The sequence below is a fragment of the Lolium perenne genome, chromosome 3 (genome assembly GCF_019359855.2).
Source record: "Lolium perenne isolate Kyuss_39 chromosome 3, Kyuss_2.0, whole genome shotgun sequence".
Taxonomy (NCBI): Eukaryota; Viridiplantae; Streptophyta; class Magnoliopsida; order Poales; family Poaceae; genus Lolium; species Lolium perenne.
This window is the reverse complement of record NC_067246.2, coordinates 278,816,324-278,835,470: the sequence shown is the minus strand read 5'-3', so window position 1 is coordinate 278,835,470 and position 19,147 is coordinate 278,816,324.

Genomic DNA, 19,147 nt, shown 5'->3' with positions numbered 1-19,147 from the left:
GCTCTTTTTCTGGCGCCGTTGCCGGGGAACGAAGAAAAGTTACACCACAAAGATTTTCAACTCCCACGTCAACAGCTCTTTTTCTGGCGCCGTTGCCGGGGAGATCAAGACACGCTGCAAGGGGAGTCTCCACTTCTCAATCTCTTTACTTTGTTTTTGTCTTGCTTAGTTTTATTTACTACTTTGTTTGCTGCACTAAATCAAAATACAAAAAAATTAGTTGCTAGTTTTACTTTATTTGCTATCTTGTTTGCTATATCAAAAACACAAAAAAATTAGTTACTTGCATTTACTTTATCTAGTTTGCTTTATTTACTACCGCTAAAATGGCCACCCCTGAAAATACTAAGTTGTGTGACTTCACAACCACAAATAATAATGATTTCTTATGCACACCTATTGCTCCACCTGCTACTACAGCAGAATTCTTTGAAATTAAACCTGCTTTACTAAATCTTGTTATGCGAGAGCAATTTTCTGGTATTAGTTCTGATGATGCTGCTGCCCATCTTAATAATTTTGTTGAATTGTGTGAAATGCAAAAGTATAAAGATGTAGATGGTGACATTATAAAATTAAAATTGTTCCCTTTCTCATTAAGAGGAAGAGCTAAAGATTGGTTGCTATCTCTGCCTAAGAATAGTATTGATTCATGGACTAAATGCAAGGATGCTTTTATTGGTAGATATTATCCCCCTGCTAAAATTATATCTTTGAGGAGTAGCATAATGAATTTTAAACAATTAGATACTGGACATGTTGCTCAAGCTTGGGAAAGAATGAAATCTTTGGTTAAAAATTGCCCAACCCATGGACTGACTACTTGGATGATCATCCAAACCTTCTATGCAGGACTAAATTTTTCTTCGCGGAATTTATTGGATTCAGCTGCTGGAGGTACCTTTATGTCCATCACTCTTGGTGAAGCAACAAAGCTTCTTGATAATATGATGATCAATTACTCTGAATGGCACACGGAAAGAGCTCCACAAGGTAAGAAGGTAAATTCTGTCGAAGAAACCTCTTCCTTGAGTGATAAGATTGATGCTATTATGTCTATGCTTGTGAATGATAGGACTAATGTTGATCCTAATAATGTTCCGTTAGCTTCATTGGTTGCCCAAGAAGAACATGTTGATGTAAACTTCATTAAAAATAATAATTTCAACAACAATGCTTACCGGAACAATTCTAGTAACAACTATAGGCCATATCCTTATAATAATGGCAACGGCTATGGTAATTCTTATGGGAATTCTTACAACAATAATAGGAACACACCCCCTGGACTTGAAGCCATGCTTAAAGAATTTATTAGTACACAAACTGCTTTTAACAAATCTGTTGAAGAAAAGCTTGGGAAAATTGATATACTTGCTTCTAAAGTTGATAGTCTTGCCTCTGATGTTGATCTTTTGAAATCGAAAGTTATGCCTAATAGGGATATTGAAAATAAAATTGTTACTACAGCAAATGCCATCCAAGTTAGAATTAATGAGAATATAAGATTAATGGCTGAACTGCGTGCTAGGTGGGATAGAGAAGAAAATGAAAAACTAGCTAAAGAGAAAAATGTAGCTAAAGTTTGGACTATTACCACCACTAGTAATGCTAATGCTACACATGTTGCTGCACCTCCTACTATTAATAATAAAAGAATTGGTGTTAGCAATGTTTCCACTTCTAATGCAAAGCGAGAAACTGCACAGAAACTGCTAAACTCATTAAACTCGCCCGTGATAAAACTGCTGAAATTTTTTCCAACATTGGGGATGATGATCCCATTGCTTTAGATTATAATGGTTTGAATTTTGATGATTGCCACATCTCTGAAGTTATAAAGTTCTTGCAAAAACTTGCTAAAAGTCCTAATGCTAGTGCTATAAATTTGGCTTTCACGCAACATATTACAAATGCTCTCATAAAAGCTAGAGAAGAGAAACTAGAGCGAAGCCTCTATTCCTAGAAAGCTAGAGGATGGTTGGGAGCCCATCATTAAGATGAAGGTTAAAGATTTTGATTGTAATGCTTTATGTGATCTTGGTGCAAGTATTTCTGTTATGCACGAGAAAATTTATAATATGCTTGACTTGCCACCGTGAAAAATTGTTATTTGGATGTTAATCTTGCTGATCATTCTACAAAGAAACCTTTGGGGAAAGTTGATAATGTTCGCATTACCATTAACAATAACCTTGTCCCCGTTGATTTTGTTGTCTTGGATATTGAATGCAATGCATCTTGTCCCATTATATTGGGAAGACCTTTTCTTCGAACTGTTGGTGCTATCATTGATATGAAGGAAGGTAATATAAAATATCAATTTCCTCTCAAGAAAGGTATGGAACACTTCCCTAGAAAGAGAATGAAGTTACCTTTTGATTCTATTATGATAACAAATTATGATGTTGACACTTCGTCTCTTGATAATACTTGATACACACTTTCTGCGCCTAGCTGAAAGGCGTTAAAGAAAAACGCTTATGGGAGACAACCCATGTTTTTACCTACAGTACTTTGTTTTTATTTTGTGTCTTGGAAGTTGTTTACTACTGTAGCAACCTCTCCTTATCTTAGTTTAGTGTTTTATTGTGCCAAGTAAAGTCGTTGATAGAAAAGTTCATACTAGATTTGGATTACTGCGCAGAAACAGATTTCTTTGCTGTCACGAATCTGGGCTGTTTTCTCTGTAGGTAACTCAGAAAATTATGCCAATTTACGTGAGTGATCCTCAGATATGTACGCAACTTTCATTCAATTTGAGCATTTTCATTTGAGCAAGTCTGGTGCCTCGATAAAATTCGTCAATACGAACTGTTCTGTTTTGACAGATTCTGCCTTTTATTTCGCATTGCCTCTTTTGCTATGTTGGATGAATTTCTTTGATCCATTAATGTCCAGTAGCTTTATGCAATGTCCAGAAGTGTTAAAAATGATTGTGTCACCTCTGAACATGTTAATTTTTATTGTCGCTAACCCTCTAATGAGTTGTTCTAAGTTTGGTGTGGAGGAAGTTTTCAAGGATCAAGAGAGGAGTATGATGCAACATGATCAAGGAGAGTGAAAGCTCTAAGCTTGGGGATGCCCCGGTGGTTCACCCCTGCATATTCTAAGAAGACTCAAGCGTCTAAGCTTGGGGATGCCCAAGGCATCCCCTTCTTCATCGACAACATTATCAGGTTCCTCCCCTGAAACTATATTTTTATTCCATCACATCTTATGTGCTTTGCTTGGAGCGTCGGTTTGTTTTTGCTTTTTGTTTTGTTTGAATAAAATGGATCCTAGCATTCACTTTATGGGAGAGAGACACGCTCCGCTGTAGCATATGGACAAGTATGTCCTTAGTTTCTACTCATAGTATTCATGGCGAAGTTTCTTCTTCGTTAAATTGTTATATGGTTGGAATTGGAAAATGATACATGTAGTAATTGCTATTAATGTCTTGGGTAATGTGATACTTGGCAATTGTTGTGCTCATGTTTAAGCTCTTGCATCATATGCTTTGCACCCATTAATGAAGAAATACATAGAGCATGCTAAAATTTGGTTTGCATATTTGGTTTCTCTAAGGTCTAGATAATTTCTAGTATTGAGTTTGAACAACAAGGAAGACGGTGTAGAGTCTTATAATGTTTACAATATGTCTTTTATGTGAGTTTTGCTGCACCGGTTCATCCTTGTGTTTGTTTCAAATAAGCCTTGCTAGCCTAAACCTTGTATCGAGAGGGAATACTTCTCATGCATCCAAAATACTTGAGCCAACCACTATGCCATTTGTGTCCACCATACCTACCTACTACATGGTATTTTCCGCCATTCCAAAGTAAATTGCTTGAGTTCTACCTTTAAAATTCCATCATTCACCTTTGCAATATATAGCTCATGGGACAAATAGCTTAAAAACTATTGTGGTATTGAATATGTACTTATGCACTTTATCTCTTATTAAGTTGCTTGTTGTGCGATAACCATGTTCACTGGGACGCCATCAACTACTCTTTGTTGAATTTCATGTGAGTTGCTATGCATGTTCGTCTTGTCTGAAGTAAGAGCGATCTACCACCTTATGGTTAAGCATGCATATTGTTAGAGAAGAACATTGGGCCGCTAACTAAAGCCATGATCCATGGTGGAAGTTTCAGTTTTGGACATATATCCTCAATCTCATATGAGAAAATTATTAATTGTTGTTACATGCTTATGCATAAAAGAGGAGTCCATTATCATTGTCTATGTTGTCCCGGTATGGATGTCTAAGTTGAGAATAATCAATAGCGAGAAATCCAATGCGAGCTTTCTCCTTAGACCTTTGTACAAAGCGGCATAGAGGTACCCCTTTGTGACACTTGGTTAAAACATGTGCATTGCGATGATCCGGTAGTCCAAGCTAATTAGGACAAGGTGCGGGCACTATTAGTACACTATGCATGAGGCTTGCAACTTGTAAGATATAATTTACATGATACATATGCTTTATTACTACCGTTGACAAAATTGTTTCATGTTTTCAAAATCAAAGCTCTAGCACAAATATAGCAATCGATGCTTTTCCTCTATGGAGGACCATTCTTTTACTTTCAATGTTGAGTCAGTTCACCTATTCTCTCCACCTCAAGAAGCAAACACTTGTGTGAACTGTGCATTGATTCCTACATACTTGCTTATTGCACTTATTATATTACTCTATGTTGACAATATCCATGAGATATACATGTTACAAGTTGAAAGCAACCGCTGAAACTTAATCTTCCTTTGTGTTGCTTCAATGCCTTTACTTTGATTTATTGCTTTATGAGTTAACTCTTATGCAAGACTTATTGATGCTTGTCTTGAAGTGCTATTCATGAAAAGTCTTTGCTTTATGATTCACTTGTTTACTCATGTCATATACATTGTTTTGATCGCTGCATTCACTACATATGCTTTACAAATAGTATGATCAAGATTATGATGGCATGTCACTCCGTAAATTATCTGTGTTATCGTTTTACCTGCTGGGACGAGCAGAACTAAGCTTGGGGATGCTGATACGTCTCCGACGTATCGATAATTTCTTATGTTCCATGCCACATTATTGATGTTATCTACATGTTTTATGCACACTTTATGTCATATTCGTGCATTTTACGGAACTAACCTATTAACAAGATGCCGAAGTGCCGATTCTTTGTTTTCTGCTGTTTTTGGTTTCAGAAATCCTAGTAACGAAATATTCTCGGAATTGGACGAAATCAACGCCCGGGGTCCTATTTTGCCACGAAGCTTCCCGTAAGTCCGAAGAGGAGACGAAGTGGGGCCACGAGGTGGCCACACCCTAGGGCGGCGCGCCCCCTTGGCCGCGCGGCCCGTGGTGTGGGGCCCTCGTGCCGCCTCTGACCTGCCCTTCCGCCTACTTAAAGCCTCCGTTGCGAAACCCCCAGTACCGAGAGCCACGATACGGAAAACCTTCCAGAGACGCCGCCGCCGCCGATCCCATCTCGGGGGATCCAGGAGATCGCCTCCGGCACCCTGCCGGAGAGGGGAATCATCTCCCGGAGGACTCTACGCCGCCATGGTCGCCTCCGGAGTGATGTGTGAGTAGTCTACCCCTGGACTATGGGTCCATAGCAGTAGCTAGATGGTTGTCTTCTCCCCATTGTGCTTCATTGTCGGATCTTGTGAGCTGCCTAACATGATCAAGATCATCTATCTGTAATTCTATATGTTGCGTTTGTTGGGATCCGATGAATAGAGAATACTTGTTATGTTGATTATCAAAGTTATGTCTATGTGTTGTTTATGATCTTGCATGCTCTCCGTTACTAGTAGATGCTCTGGCCAAGTAGATGCTTGTAACTCCAAGAGGGAGTATTTATGCTCGATAGTGGGTTCATGCCTCCATTGATATACGGGACGGTGAGAAAGTTCTAAGGTTGTGGATGTGCTGTTGCCACTAGGGATAAAACATTAGTGCTATGTTCAAGGATGTAGTTACTAGTTACATTACGCGCAATACTTGATGCAATTGTCTGTTGTTAGCAACTTAATACTGGAGGGGGTTCGGATGATAACCTGAAGGTGAACTTTTTACGCATAGATGCATGCTGGATGGCGGTCTATGTACTTTGTCGTAATGCCCAATTAAATCTCACTATACTCATCATAATATGTATGTGCATGGTCATGCCCTCTTTATTTGTCAATTGCCCAACTGTAATTTGTTCACCCAACATGCTGTTTATCTTATGGGAGAGACACCTCTAGTGAACTGTGGACCCCGGTCCAATTCTCTATACTGAAATACAATCTACTGCAATACTTGTTCTACTATTTTCTGCAAACAATCATCTTCCACACAATACGGTTAATCCTTTGTTACAGCAAGCCGGTGAGATTGACAACCTCACTGTTTCGTTGGGGCAAAGTACTTTGGTTGTGTTGTGCAGGTTCCACGTTGACGCCGGAATCCCTGGTGTTGCGCCGCACTACATCCCGCCGCCATCAACCTTCAACGTGCTTCTTGGCTCCTCCTGGTTCGATAAACCTTGGTTTCTTTCTGAGGGAAAACTTGCTGCTGTGCGCATCATACCTTCCTCTTGGGGTTCCCAACGAACGTGTGAGTTACACGCCATCACTGGTATATGGCTGTTCTTGCCAAAGCCAACTCCCTTGCTTCCTCTAGCAAGTCCACATCATTTTCTCGGACCTCTTTTACCTCTTCTTCGGTATATAGAGTTGAACCCTTGGTGAATCATGTATGATGTCGGTTGGTATTACGGCTTTTGCTCCATAAACCATGAAGAAAGGTGTGTATCCGGTAGATCGGTTTGGAGTCGTTCTTATGCTCCACAACACTAATGGTAGCTCATCGAGCCAACACCCCGGTGACTTTTCAACCGCCTCGATGAGCCTTGGTTTGATACCGGAAAGCACCAACGCATTGGTTCTTTCCACTTGGCCATTGCCTTGCAGGTGTGCGACTGAGCACAGGTCCAGCTGGATGTTATTATCCTCACAAAATCTTTTGAACTCTCCTTGAGCAAAGTTCGTTCCGTTGTCAGTGATGATGCTATGCGGGTAGCCATACCGCAAGATGACATCTTTCAAAAAAAATTACTGCTGTATGCCCATCACACTTTGCGATAGGTTTCACCTCAAGCCACTTAGTGAACTTATCCACCATCACTATGATGTGAGTCATGCTGCTCCTTGCAGTTTTCAATGGGCCGACCATGTCAAGGCACCAAGCAGCAAACGGCCAGGTGAGTGGTATAGTTTTTAAACCGGATGTTGGGGTATGGTTTTGCTTCGCGTACCACTGGCACCCGTTGCATTTTCGCACCAAGTCCTCAGCATTTTCCAGCGCTGTGGGCCAGTAGAACCCATGCCGGAACACTTTTGCCACCAACGCTCTTGATGAAGCATGATGTCCACACTCTCCTTGATGAATCTCTGCCAGCATTTCTTTTCCTTCTTCTGGTTCCACACATCTTTGGAGGACACCGGTTACACTTCTCTTGTAAACCTCACCATTGATGATGGTGTAGGCTTTGGACCTCCTTTGGATTCTCTTTGACTCATTTTCGTCAACCGGCAAGGTGCCGTTGATCAGGAATTCCCTAATAGGTTTAACCCAAGCTAGTGCTTCCCGGACCAGAAATACCGGTACATCTTCCATGTAGTCCACCAGCATAGCCTCCTCCGGCTTAGACCCTATAGTCCCCGAGCTTACCGAAACAGTCCCCGGGTTTCCTTCGTCAATGTCCATTGGCACAATGTGTGACTCCGGTACAAAAATTGATTCCGATTCCGGACTCGGTTTGATTGATGGCATCGTTAAGTGAGCCAAACCCACTCCAGGAGGAATTTCTTGCCGGGAGGAGCCTAACTTGGAAAGCGTATCCGCGGCTTCATTTTCCGCCCGCGGCACATGGTGAAACTCACACCCTTCAAAGAAGCCGGCAATCTTTTGCACGTGAAACCGGTATGAGGCCATGTTGGCGTCTTTTGCGTCCCAATCTCCGGAACACTGCTGCACCACAAGATCTGAATCACCATAGCAAATGATCCGGTGTGCACCGATTTCTTTTGCGACCTTGAGCCCATGGATCAGAGCTTCGTACTCAGCGACATTGTTTGATGCCCTGAAATGCACTTGGAGAACATACTGGAGATGATCTCCCTTGGGCGAGGTAAGAACCACACCGGCACCTAGACCCTCTTTGAGCTTGGATCCGTCAAAGTGCATCTTCCAATATTCAATCGTTTGTTCTGGCGGTTTGTATTGCATTTCCGCCCAATCAACCAAGAAATCAGCTAAAGCTTGTGATTTTATGGCATCTCTCCTTTCGTACGCTGGAACGTATGGTGATATCTGAATTGCCCACTTGGCAATCCTGCCGCTGGCGTCCTTGTTGCTCATAATATCAGAAATGGGCGCTTCACTCACTACTTTCATCGGGTACTCTTCAAAGTAGTGCTTGAGCTTTGTGGCGGCCATGAACATGCCATATGTCATTTTTTGGAAGTCAGGGTAGTTTTGTTTTGAGAAGGAGAGCACCTCGCTCAAGTAGTATACCGGCCTCTGCACGGTTTTTCCTTCCTCTTCTCTTTCGACCACCACTACCACACTCACAACCCGGTTCGTTGCTGCTATGTACAACAGCATGGGCTCCCTTTCTAGAGGCAAAGCCAATATCGGCGCAGTGCCCAGCATCGTTTTCAGCTCTTTGAACGCTACATCTGCCTGAGGGGTCCAGACGAAGGTGTCGGATTTTTTCATTAAATCATAGAGAGGCAGAGCTTTTTCTCCCAACCTGCTTATGAACCGGCTTAGCGATGCCAAGCTTCCGGTGAACTTCTGCACGTCCTTGAGATCGTGCGGTATAGTCATTCTTTCGATGGCCCGGATCTTTACCGGATTAACCTCAATTCCCCAGCTTGATACGAGAAAACCAAGCAACTTGCCGGCTGGAACACCGAAGGTGCATTTTGCCGGATTGAGTTTCATCCGGAACCTTCTTAGGTTGTCAAATGTTTCCGTCAGATCACCGATCAAGGTTTCCTTGACTTTAGTTTTTATCACAATATCGTCCACATAGACTTGCACATTCTTACCGATTTGATCAAATAAACACTTTTGCATACAGCGCTGGTACGTTGCACCAGCGTTGCGCAAACCGAAAGGCATAGTGACATAGCAATAAGCCCCGTGCGGGGTAATGAACGCAGTTTTTATTTGATCTTCCTTTTTCAGGGGAATTTGGTGGAAACCGGAATAGGCATCCAGGAAAGACAACAGTTCACATCCAGCAGTTGAATCAATCACTCGATCGATCCGGGGTAAGGGGAAAGGATCTTTTGGGCAAGCTTTGTTCAGCTTGGTGTAGTCGATGCACATGCGCCACACCTTTGGAGCTTTTGCTTCAAGGTTCTCCTCTTTTTTCTTCTCGACGAGCACCGGATTGGCTAGCCACTCAGTATGCGGTACTTCCACGATGAAACCGGCAACCAACAGCTTTGTTACTTCTTCTCCAATGATTTTTCTCCTGTCTTCAGCGAACCGACGTAAAGGTTGTCGCACCGGCTTCGCATCCTTCCGGACATTTAGAGAGTGCTCAGCCAACTCCCTCGGAACACCTACCAAGTCATCAGTAGACCAGGCAAAGATATTCCGATTCTCATGGAGGAAGTTGACAAGCGTGCTTTCCTATGCCTCACTGAGGCCGGCATCGATACGAACGGTACGCTCAGGGTGGGCTGGGTCCAACACGATGTCTTTTGTCTCCTTAGTTGGCTTGAAAGCCGGTGTGCCCAAAATTGCCACTCACTGCCGCTAAGCTCAACTGTGACGACTGAGCCAGCGCAACTGCAGTTTGCATCCTTCTTTTTTCCTCTGCTATCACCAGCGATTCCGCCAGATTTGATCCGGTGGAGGCAGTTTCCAGTGAGACCTTGTAGTTTCCCACCAAAGTTAAGGGTCACGAGATGCCGACATCTTCATATTGAGATACACCGTATGATTTGAGGCCATAAATGACGCCAACGCCGGTCTCCCCAGCAGTGCATGATAAGGACTGTCTAGATCCACCACCTCAAACAGAACATTTTCCACCCGGCAATTATCACGTCCTCCGAATGAAACATCCACCCGGACTTTTCCCATGGGCGAACAGGACAGCCCCGGAACAATTCCATGGAACGTTGTGTGAGTTGGTTGTAGCATGTTTTCTATGATTCCCAACGTATGCATGGTGTGTCGGTACATTATGTTTATGCTGCTCCCATTGTCTATCAGCACCTTGCTGAATTTGACTTGAGTGGTTGGCCCATGCATGATTGGGTCTACAACAAGAGCATAGCCACCCGGATTTGGCATTATCTTGGGGTGATCCTTGAACGACCAAGAGACTTCCTGATCTGACCACAACATGTATTTTGGTACTGCCGGCATCACAGCGTTCACTTCCATGGAACGGCGATGTAGGCTTTGCCTGTCTGTTGGCTCAGTGACGAACACAACACAGCATACGTCCGGATCCTGGTAAACGTTCCGGCCCAAAGGTGCCGGAGGAGGTGGTTGGCCATTGCCTTCTCCCACCTGATGGACTTGCTGGTACTGCTGCCGGTTTGGCTGCGGCTGTACCGGTAGAGCGTTTGCTCCGGTAAGCGGTGGTGGTGGTGGTAGTGGGTGTTGGTGCAACATATCTTGCGATGGTGGTAGTATTGTGGTACAGCCTTGTGCTTGCCCATCTTTTGCCGCACCCTTCAGCATCAAGTACTTGGTCCAAGAACAGTCCTTCGTCAAATGATTTGACGGATGAGCCGGATTCGGAGTGTGCCACCGGCAAGGTTCGTCCATAGCTGTTTCCATGGTATATTTCGCAGGTTCTTGGCAATTCTTTTTCTGGCCCCACGACTTCTTTTCAACCCATTGTTTTTTAGGACCCGCCCACGGCTGCGATCCGGTTTTTTGCCTCTGGCTTCCGCTAGCGTCGGAATTATCCTGCACCGCGGCTACTTGTTGTCCATACCTTCTATCCGGAAAATCTTCCCTTCTTTTGTTGTGCCGGTTATCCCGGTATTGCTGTTGGCGCTGCTGAGGCTGGTTCGTTTGTTCCGGCTCAGCTTGTACTGCCGGTTGCATTGGATCTCCCAACGCATTGTCCGCCACTCGTATCATTTCTGCTAAAGTAGTTGGCATGTTTCTCTGTAGCTTTTGCCACAGTGGTGAACCTCTTCTGCACCCATTGCAAAATCAAGCAATGGCTTGTGCCTCGATTACTCCTTCACAAGAGTTCCTTATGGAGTTCCACCGGGTCAGATAATCCCGGTCTGTTTCATGCTGACGCTGCACGCACAAGGCGAGCTACTGAGGCCTGTTTGGCCTCCGGTAGGTACTGCTGAAGTTGCTCACAAAAGCTTCCTCAAAGTCCAACCAACCGTTTATGCTTCCTGCCGGCAAGTTGTTTAGCCAGATACGTGCCGGCCCCACCAGGAAAGATGGTACGATTCTCACGGCCCATCACCGGTTTCCTCCACCGGTAACGGTTCCTCCGCCACCGGCAACGTGAACTGCGGTCACGTAATCCGCAAGCCAGTCTTCCGGCTTAGTGGTGCCATCATATGTTTTTGTGTCACGGGGCAACGTGAAGTTGCGAACGGGTGGTTCCTCTTTCATGATGCGTGGGCCAAAATACTTGGGACCCGGAGGACCTTCTGCCTCAACCATTTCAGATAGATACATCCTATCCAGCTTGTGCCTCGCATCCTGGTCTGGTAGGCATCTTTCTCCTAACCGTGTCCCTAAAGGGTTCCGGTAGGCTGCGACTCTTTCAACTCCTGAATCACCTTCGTCGTAACGTTCTGGTACCCCGGCCCTTGCCTGCCGGTACCTTGGCGGTGGCATTTTCTCCTCCACATACGCTCCTCTTGGCGCACGATAATTTTGCCCGCTTTCTTCTCTAGCGGCATAATCGTTTCCGGCATAGTCCTTTCCGGCATAGCCGCGAGCTGCCCCTTGGCTTTTTCTACCGGCCTCGTGTCGCCCGGCTTGTTGTTTTCCGGCAAGAACCGGATCATACACAGTCATTTGCTGCGCATTCACCTCTTTTTCTTTTCTTTTGTCCGGATGGGGGGACGATGCCTGCCCATGGGACCTGCTTCCGGCATTCTTTGTCGAACGCGCGGATTTTGAAGCCGCAACCTTGTTCAACTTAGCAAGCTATTCGGCATTTTGCTGCTCGATGGTTTCAAGCAACTCTCTAACACGCTCTAGCTGTTTTGCCAAAGCCTCTCCGGAAAGCGATTCACACAAATCTACTGCAACCTTAGCAGCTTTGATGGTTTTATCCGGACTGCTATACTTAGGTTTCTCTACGATGCTCAACGATGCAGAAGTACTCTTTCCGGCAAGAATCTCCTTATGCAGATCCTGATCTAAGTTGCGAGAGCTCTAAGTCGGTTTTCCGGTATCCTGGCGGCCTGAGCACTAACAGAAGCAAAGCCATGGGCAGCGTTATACTCACGTAGGGTTAGGTTCAGCTCGCGCTGCGCCCGGACGATGTCGGCGCCGTTCGCGTGCAGCTTCTGGCGTTGTGCCTCCAGCTCCGCCTGAGCCGCTGCCGGGTCGATGTTCTACGCGATGGGCGTAGCCAGCACGCTCATGGCCGCTTGGAGAGGAGTTTCCGGTGGTGGTGCGGATGCACCTGCAGCCACCTGGTCGCGCTCGGTCGGCGGCTTGGCCGGGCGCGTGGACTTCGTCGGTCCTGCGCCTTCCGCCGCAGGTCCTTTGCCGGCGTCGCCTGCGCCAACGACCAGCACCTCGACACTGCCGGCGGCGCGGCCGTTGCGAAACGCAGATCTTGGCGGGTCAGGAGCCACCAACACCGGCGAGAGGCACTGGCGCTCAGGGACGGTGCCGTAGTAGACGAGGATGCCCCCGAACTCGATGACGCGGCCGTTCTTGGGGAACTTACCTCCGTTGGAGAAGCAGCCCGTGTTGTCGTTGATGAAGCGCATGTTGCGGATGCGGTTGACGAGCGCGGTGACGACACGCTCGCCGCCGACGGTGAGGAGGCCCGCCCGAATATGAACTGCAGCAAGCGCCGCTGCTGGCCCCATGGTGGGCGCCAACTGTCGTCGTGGTGAACAGACAGATGCCATGGGATGGCTTATCTTGGGGCCGAATGGACGCTAGAGGATTCGGGGGAGGGTTTTTGATATAGATGGAGAGGTTTCCGGATGGATTCCTCAAGAACTTGGCCTTGGCCGAAGATGGAAGATGATGAACTCAAGAGCAAAGACAGCACTAGATCTCTCTATTTCTTGGTCATAAGAGCTTACAGGTTTCTGTGTACAGCGTAACACACTCAACGTACCCGCAATGGGGTGTGCCCCCTCTCCTTATATAGGGGAGAGGGTGGCTTACAAGGGAAGAAACCCTAAGAAACCCTAATGGGATCTTTGACTGGACAAACTACTTTACAAAGCTACTTTAGCTACCGGTGATGCCGGTACACCTTTAATCAGAAGCTGTGACATCCTCCGGCACCTTTTACGTCATCCTTTGCCTTTGGCGTCATGGCTTCGATTAAAGCTGAAGTGCTTCGCTCATCTTTGTCTTCTAGCTCTGGAGAGCATCTTTGACCAGTCTTGCCGACGTGCTACAGTGTAGCCTGTTCCGGTAGTTCCGGTATGTTCTTAGCTAGTTCCGGTACCCCCCTCCTGGGATACCGGTATGATTTTCTGAATCAACCTTTGTTATCCGGAATAACACTTAAACCGGTACTTTGATGGCTAAAACCATCCGGTTTTGGCATGCCTTTGGCATACCGGGGGTCATCCCCCCGACACCTCGAACAGCCGGAAGTTCCGGCCGCACGCGCCGGAACTTCCACCGGGGCGGAACTTCCGGCCTGGCCTGTTTTCTGCTATGACCTCGATATTCTGAGAAGGATCTGGTTTTGACCTCCTTGATTGTGTGCACTCATTTATCTTTCCTATCATCTTGGTTGTATCCCAGGTGGCTCCAAGAAGAGAGGCAAGAGTCATGTGGATGAGTTTGAAGAAGAAGTTGAGCGCACTCGACCATCCAAGCTCACGGCTCGTCAACAATCTGCTCAAAGGCATAAGTAACCCGCAGTTCGTGGCAAGCATGTTCATGTGTCAGTGAAGAGCATGCAGTATCTTGAGTACAAGGACCTCCGGGATGTGAACCCTTACCTCATCCCTCGGAACAATAGGGTTGGGGATAAGCGCTTCCACAATAAGACTCAAGAGGAGATCTTTTATAAGGTCTATGTGCCATTCAAGAAGGGGGTATCCCCTCAACACGCCATTGACACCGCCAAGATGGCCGCCACAAGATACTTTGAAGAAGCCTATGCTATGTGTGGTGAGTTTGGGCTCTATCCCATTATGGAGCTCAACAAGGATTTCGACATCGGGTTGATTCAACAATTCTATGCCACCGTTCACTTTGATCAAGATGAAGCTAGAACTTTCCGGTGGATGACTCATGAAACCCTCCTTGAGGCTAACTTGGCAAGCTTTGGAAATGCTCTTGGATACCCTCGCCTTCCGGGCGTGGATGCAAATGGTTGGAGGTGTCATGATAGTTCATTTGCTCAAACCAAGGAAGTCTTGGAACACCTCTATATCAAAAGGTTGGGGTATTCCGGGCAAGAGTGCGGATCTTCTCCCTACTTGGGACATCATGCTTCGTGTCTACCGGGAAACCAGTGGACCCAAGGGTGGCAACCTTGACGAGTTGCATTTATATGAAGTGGATCTTATGGCAAACTCCTTTGATAAGAAGGGCACTAGTGAGAGGCTTGATGTGATGGACTACATCTACAATGAGATGTGGTCATGTGTTATGGAGAAAAAGCTTCCCTCATTTGCTCCTTACATTATGAAGCTCATTGAAGACACTTGGGTTGCTACTTGTCAGGCTCCTATCCTTCACTCTATTCCTCTCAACATCACATCTCATGAAGTGAAGGTTCTTAGGGTCAAGCACCACAACTCGCCCATTGAAGATGTTCCCCCCATGGATGAGAAGCCACCTAGCTGGGCTTCTAAGCTTGCTCGCCTCATGCAATAGATATTTTGTCTCACCTCAGCTGTCAATCACCGTCAGTATCAGCAGCATGCTGAGGCCAAGAAGTCTCGGGTTCGTCAGAAGAGTATTATGAGGGCCCTCGATGTGGACGTGTCTCCTCCCGGATCCGAGGAGAATATCACTCCGTAGGCTGAATGGGTTTCTCAGCATGGTGTTCCTCTCCCTCCAGATGGTCTCGAGATCGAGTCTCCTCCGCACACTCCACCCTACCCCGGCGCTCCATCGGATCTTCCTCCCGGCTGGGCTAACGCCGACCCTTGGGACGTGTAGTTTCTCCTATCCCTTTTTGGTGCCTTGGTTCCAAAGGGGGAGAGTGAGACCTTATTTGGTTGCTCTCCGTTGGGTATTTGCATGGGGGAGTCACAAGCTCGTGTTGGCTTTGATTTTTATCGCTTGTGACTCCATTTATCTTTGTGGTGTCGAACTATGTTCTTAATTTTTATGTGGTTTGTGAACCTTATCTATGTGTATGGAACCTTATCGTTGTGTATGGTAAACTCCGGATGTGAGTCTTCTATGGTTATCTATGTGTGCATGATCTATTTATATATATGCTTATCACTATGTTGTATTGCTAACCCATGGAAGACGGATGCAATATATAGGGGGAGCTCCTCTATATCTCTCTCATTTTTGTTGTTTACGTTATTCATTCCTTGCAAATACTTGTGTTGTCATCAAACACCAAAAATGGGGAGATTGAAAGAACATTTCCCGCCCTTTTGGGTTTTGTGTGTTTGATGTCAACACTAGGTATATATTTATGTGTGTTGATGTAAACAGGTACAAGATTTCAAGATATATACTTGGCTGGTGGTATGGTATGTCTGTCTGAAGTTCCTGCAGGTTTTTTGTTTCTGGCGGAAGTTCCGGCCCCAGCTGGCGGAACTTCCGCCCTGATGCTTCATGTAGTGGCTTCTCAGCGCCGTTCTCATTGAAGTTTTTGATTGCTGGCCGGAAGTTCCGGCGAAGAAGGGCGGAAGTTCCGGTCAGCGGAACTTCCGCCCAACTTCCGGGCAAGTTCCGGAAACATCGCAATTGTGGCTCAGTATGTCCAGTAAGGTTTTCTCGCAATTCTGGAACTTGGCCGGAACTTCCGATCACCGGAAGTTCCGCCCTAGTTCCGCCCCAATCTCATTCTGACCAGCTCGTCTGACGCGGAAACATCCTGCCGGAAGTTCCGATCCACTTGGCCGGTACTTCCGGTGCCAGCCGGAACTTCCGGCCCTCCTGGCCGGAACTTTCGGTGTTACTGAAAAACGTCCTAACGGTCAGATCTGAGAGCTCCAATCATATAAATAGCTCTCTTCTCCAATGGGACAAGTTGCTCAATCATTGCACAAAATCTGCCAAGCTTCACCACCATTAGAGCCACCTCAAGAACTCAAGATTTGCAAGATCTCCTTCCTCCCCCAACCAAAGCTCTTGATCTTTGGAGATTCGAAGGAGAAGACACCGATCTACATCCTCACCGAAGCGATTTACATTTCCCCCTCATTTGTTTGAGGGCCCTCTTGCTAGTGTTCCTCTTTGGATCCCTAGTTGATTTGTGTTGATGTATTTTTGTTGATTGTTGTGTTGTTACAGATTTGGGAGCCTCCAATTCGGTTGTGGATGTGTGCCCCAAGAACCTTGTAAAGGCCCGGTTTCCGCCTCGAGGAAATCCCTTAGTGGAAGTGGGCTAGGACTTCGTGGCGTTGCTCATACGAGATCTGAGTGAAGCCTTCGTGGCTGTTGGTTTGGCTTTCGTAGCAACCACACTCCTCCAAACGTAGACGTACCTTCTTGCAAAGGAAGGGAACTACGGGAATCATCTCCGTGTCATCGCGTGCTCCACTCTCGGTTACCTCTATCCTATTCTATCTCCTATATATTGCGTAGCTATATCTTGCTTAGTTGGTAACCTTGTCATATAGGTAAATTCACTTAGTTGCATATCTAGAGAATTTACCTTTGTGTCAAGCCTAAATTGAAAAAGAACTAAAAATTGGTTAGCACCTATTCACCCCCCCTCTAGGTGCGGCATACGATCCTTTCAAAGAGTTTAAAGGTTTGAGCTCATCCCAAATGATACGATCGAGAGCCTTTTGATAGTGCGGCAACTAACCTATAACCCGATCTCCCAACTAAACCATGAGACTAGTAAGAAAGAAACCATATCAAGACCAAACCTTAATCTTGCGCATTCCACCTGAGCGTGATGATGATCTTGACCGCAACAAGATGGAACACCTTTCTTGATTATGCTTGCTTGAGGAAGTCTTGCGAGTGCTCCCCCATAGTCTGAAAGAGGAAAGTCTAAACCCCGGGTTTTGTGTGTTTGATAACAACACTTGAATAATCTCGCCGTGTGCTTTGAGTATCTTTGTTAGATTTGCAAGTGCACGGTGACCTCGCTGGACACGTCAAGATTGGAGGACTGAAGCCTAGCTTATAGGTTTTCTGGTTTTGTGTGTGTATCGCGAGGTGACATGGTAGGGGAGAAAAACAGTTTTTGTCAGGCCGGTACTACCGGTACCAGTAGCGGTAGTACCGCTACCCCTACTGGTACCGCCCACGGTACCGCTCTGAAGTTCTGCGCCGGTTTTGACCCATAGTACGAGTTACGGTACGTCTGCGGTACCTGGAGCGGTAGTACCGCTTGCAAGCGGTAGTACCGCCCACGGTACCGCTCAAGTACCGTAACTAGTTACAGCAGTACCGCTTCGGTACCGCTGTGGTACCGCTTTGGATCCAGTAAGGTTTGGACCCCATTGCGGTACCTCGGGCGGTACCATGAGCGGTAGTACCGCTCTGTGTCCACGTGGACCAGATCTGTGGGATTTCGAACTCAGAGCGATAGTACCGCTTACCCAAAGCGGTAGTACCGCTTAGGCAAAAATTGGACATAGCGGTTGGATTTGGGAGGGCCTATTTAAAGGGCCCTTCTTCCCCAACTCGTTTTTATCTCTCATCTCTCTCTCTCTCTCTCTCCTCCATTGTTGCTGAGCTTAAACCTTGAGGATCTCCCCAACCATCCAACCAATATTGCCCAAATTTTGAGGAGTGGTGGAGGAGACCCCGATCTATAGTTCTACCAAGAGAGATTTCACCAATACTTGCTAATCCTTAATGGATCTTGGTGGTAGGGTTCCTATGGTGGGATCTTGGAGAAAGTGCACCTATGGAGGCTAGCTTGGTGTTGTGCTAGCTCCATAGGTTGTTGGGAGCCTACTTGTGGTGTGGAGCTCGCCCCAACCTTGTGAAGGAATCACCGCCTCGACCGGTGCCATAGTGGAGAAGGGGGAGCCCCTTTGTGGAGCTCTCTCGAGGAAGAAGGTGAGGCCTTCCTTCGTGGTGTGGCCGCCTAGCCTCTTGTGTGAGGCTAGCATCTCCTCAACGCAGACGTACTCTCTTTTGTGAGAGGAACTGCGGGAAACAAACCTCGCCTCGTCTCCGCGCCATCCGGTTGTCCCGCTCCTTACTCTTACTATCTTGCTTGTTCCTTTGCTTGTTGCACTTGTCTAGGATCATTGTAGGAACACCAAAACCACTAAAGCAATCACCTTTACCTTCCGCACCGCTAAAATTGAAAAAGACTAAAACTTGACGTAGCGTCCATTCACCCCCCTCTTGTTCGCTACGATCCATTCATAGTCCACTATGGGAGAGCTTTTTATTTGGCACATCTTCATATGTCCATGATCACCATATGGATGGCAAGCTCAAGCTCATGATTTCCTCGGGAGGACTCATCTTGAACTTGCACACCATTCCTTCTTTCTTCATATTGTTGATGTCTTGAAGATACACATAAGAGCTCACCTAATTTTCTTCTTCAAGATATACTTATCACTTGATCTTCATCACATTCTTCTATTTGCAACCTTGAAGCCAACATATGACTAAATGTGAACATTAGTACATAGGGATTACCATTAATTACCAAAGCCACACATGGGGAGCTCGATGCACTTTCAGTCTCGAGATTGATGAAGTCACGACATGCGCCTCACTATCGATAAGAACGTTGCCTTAGGATGCTTGATTATGTTATATTTTCTT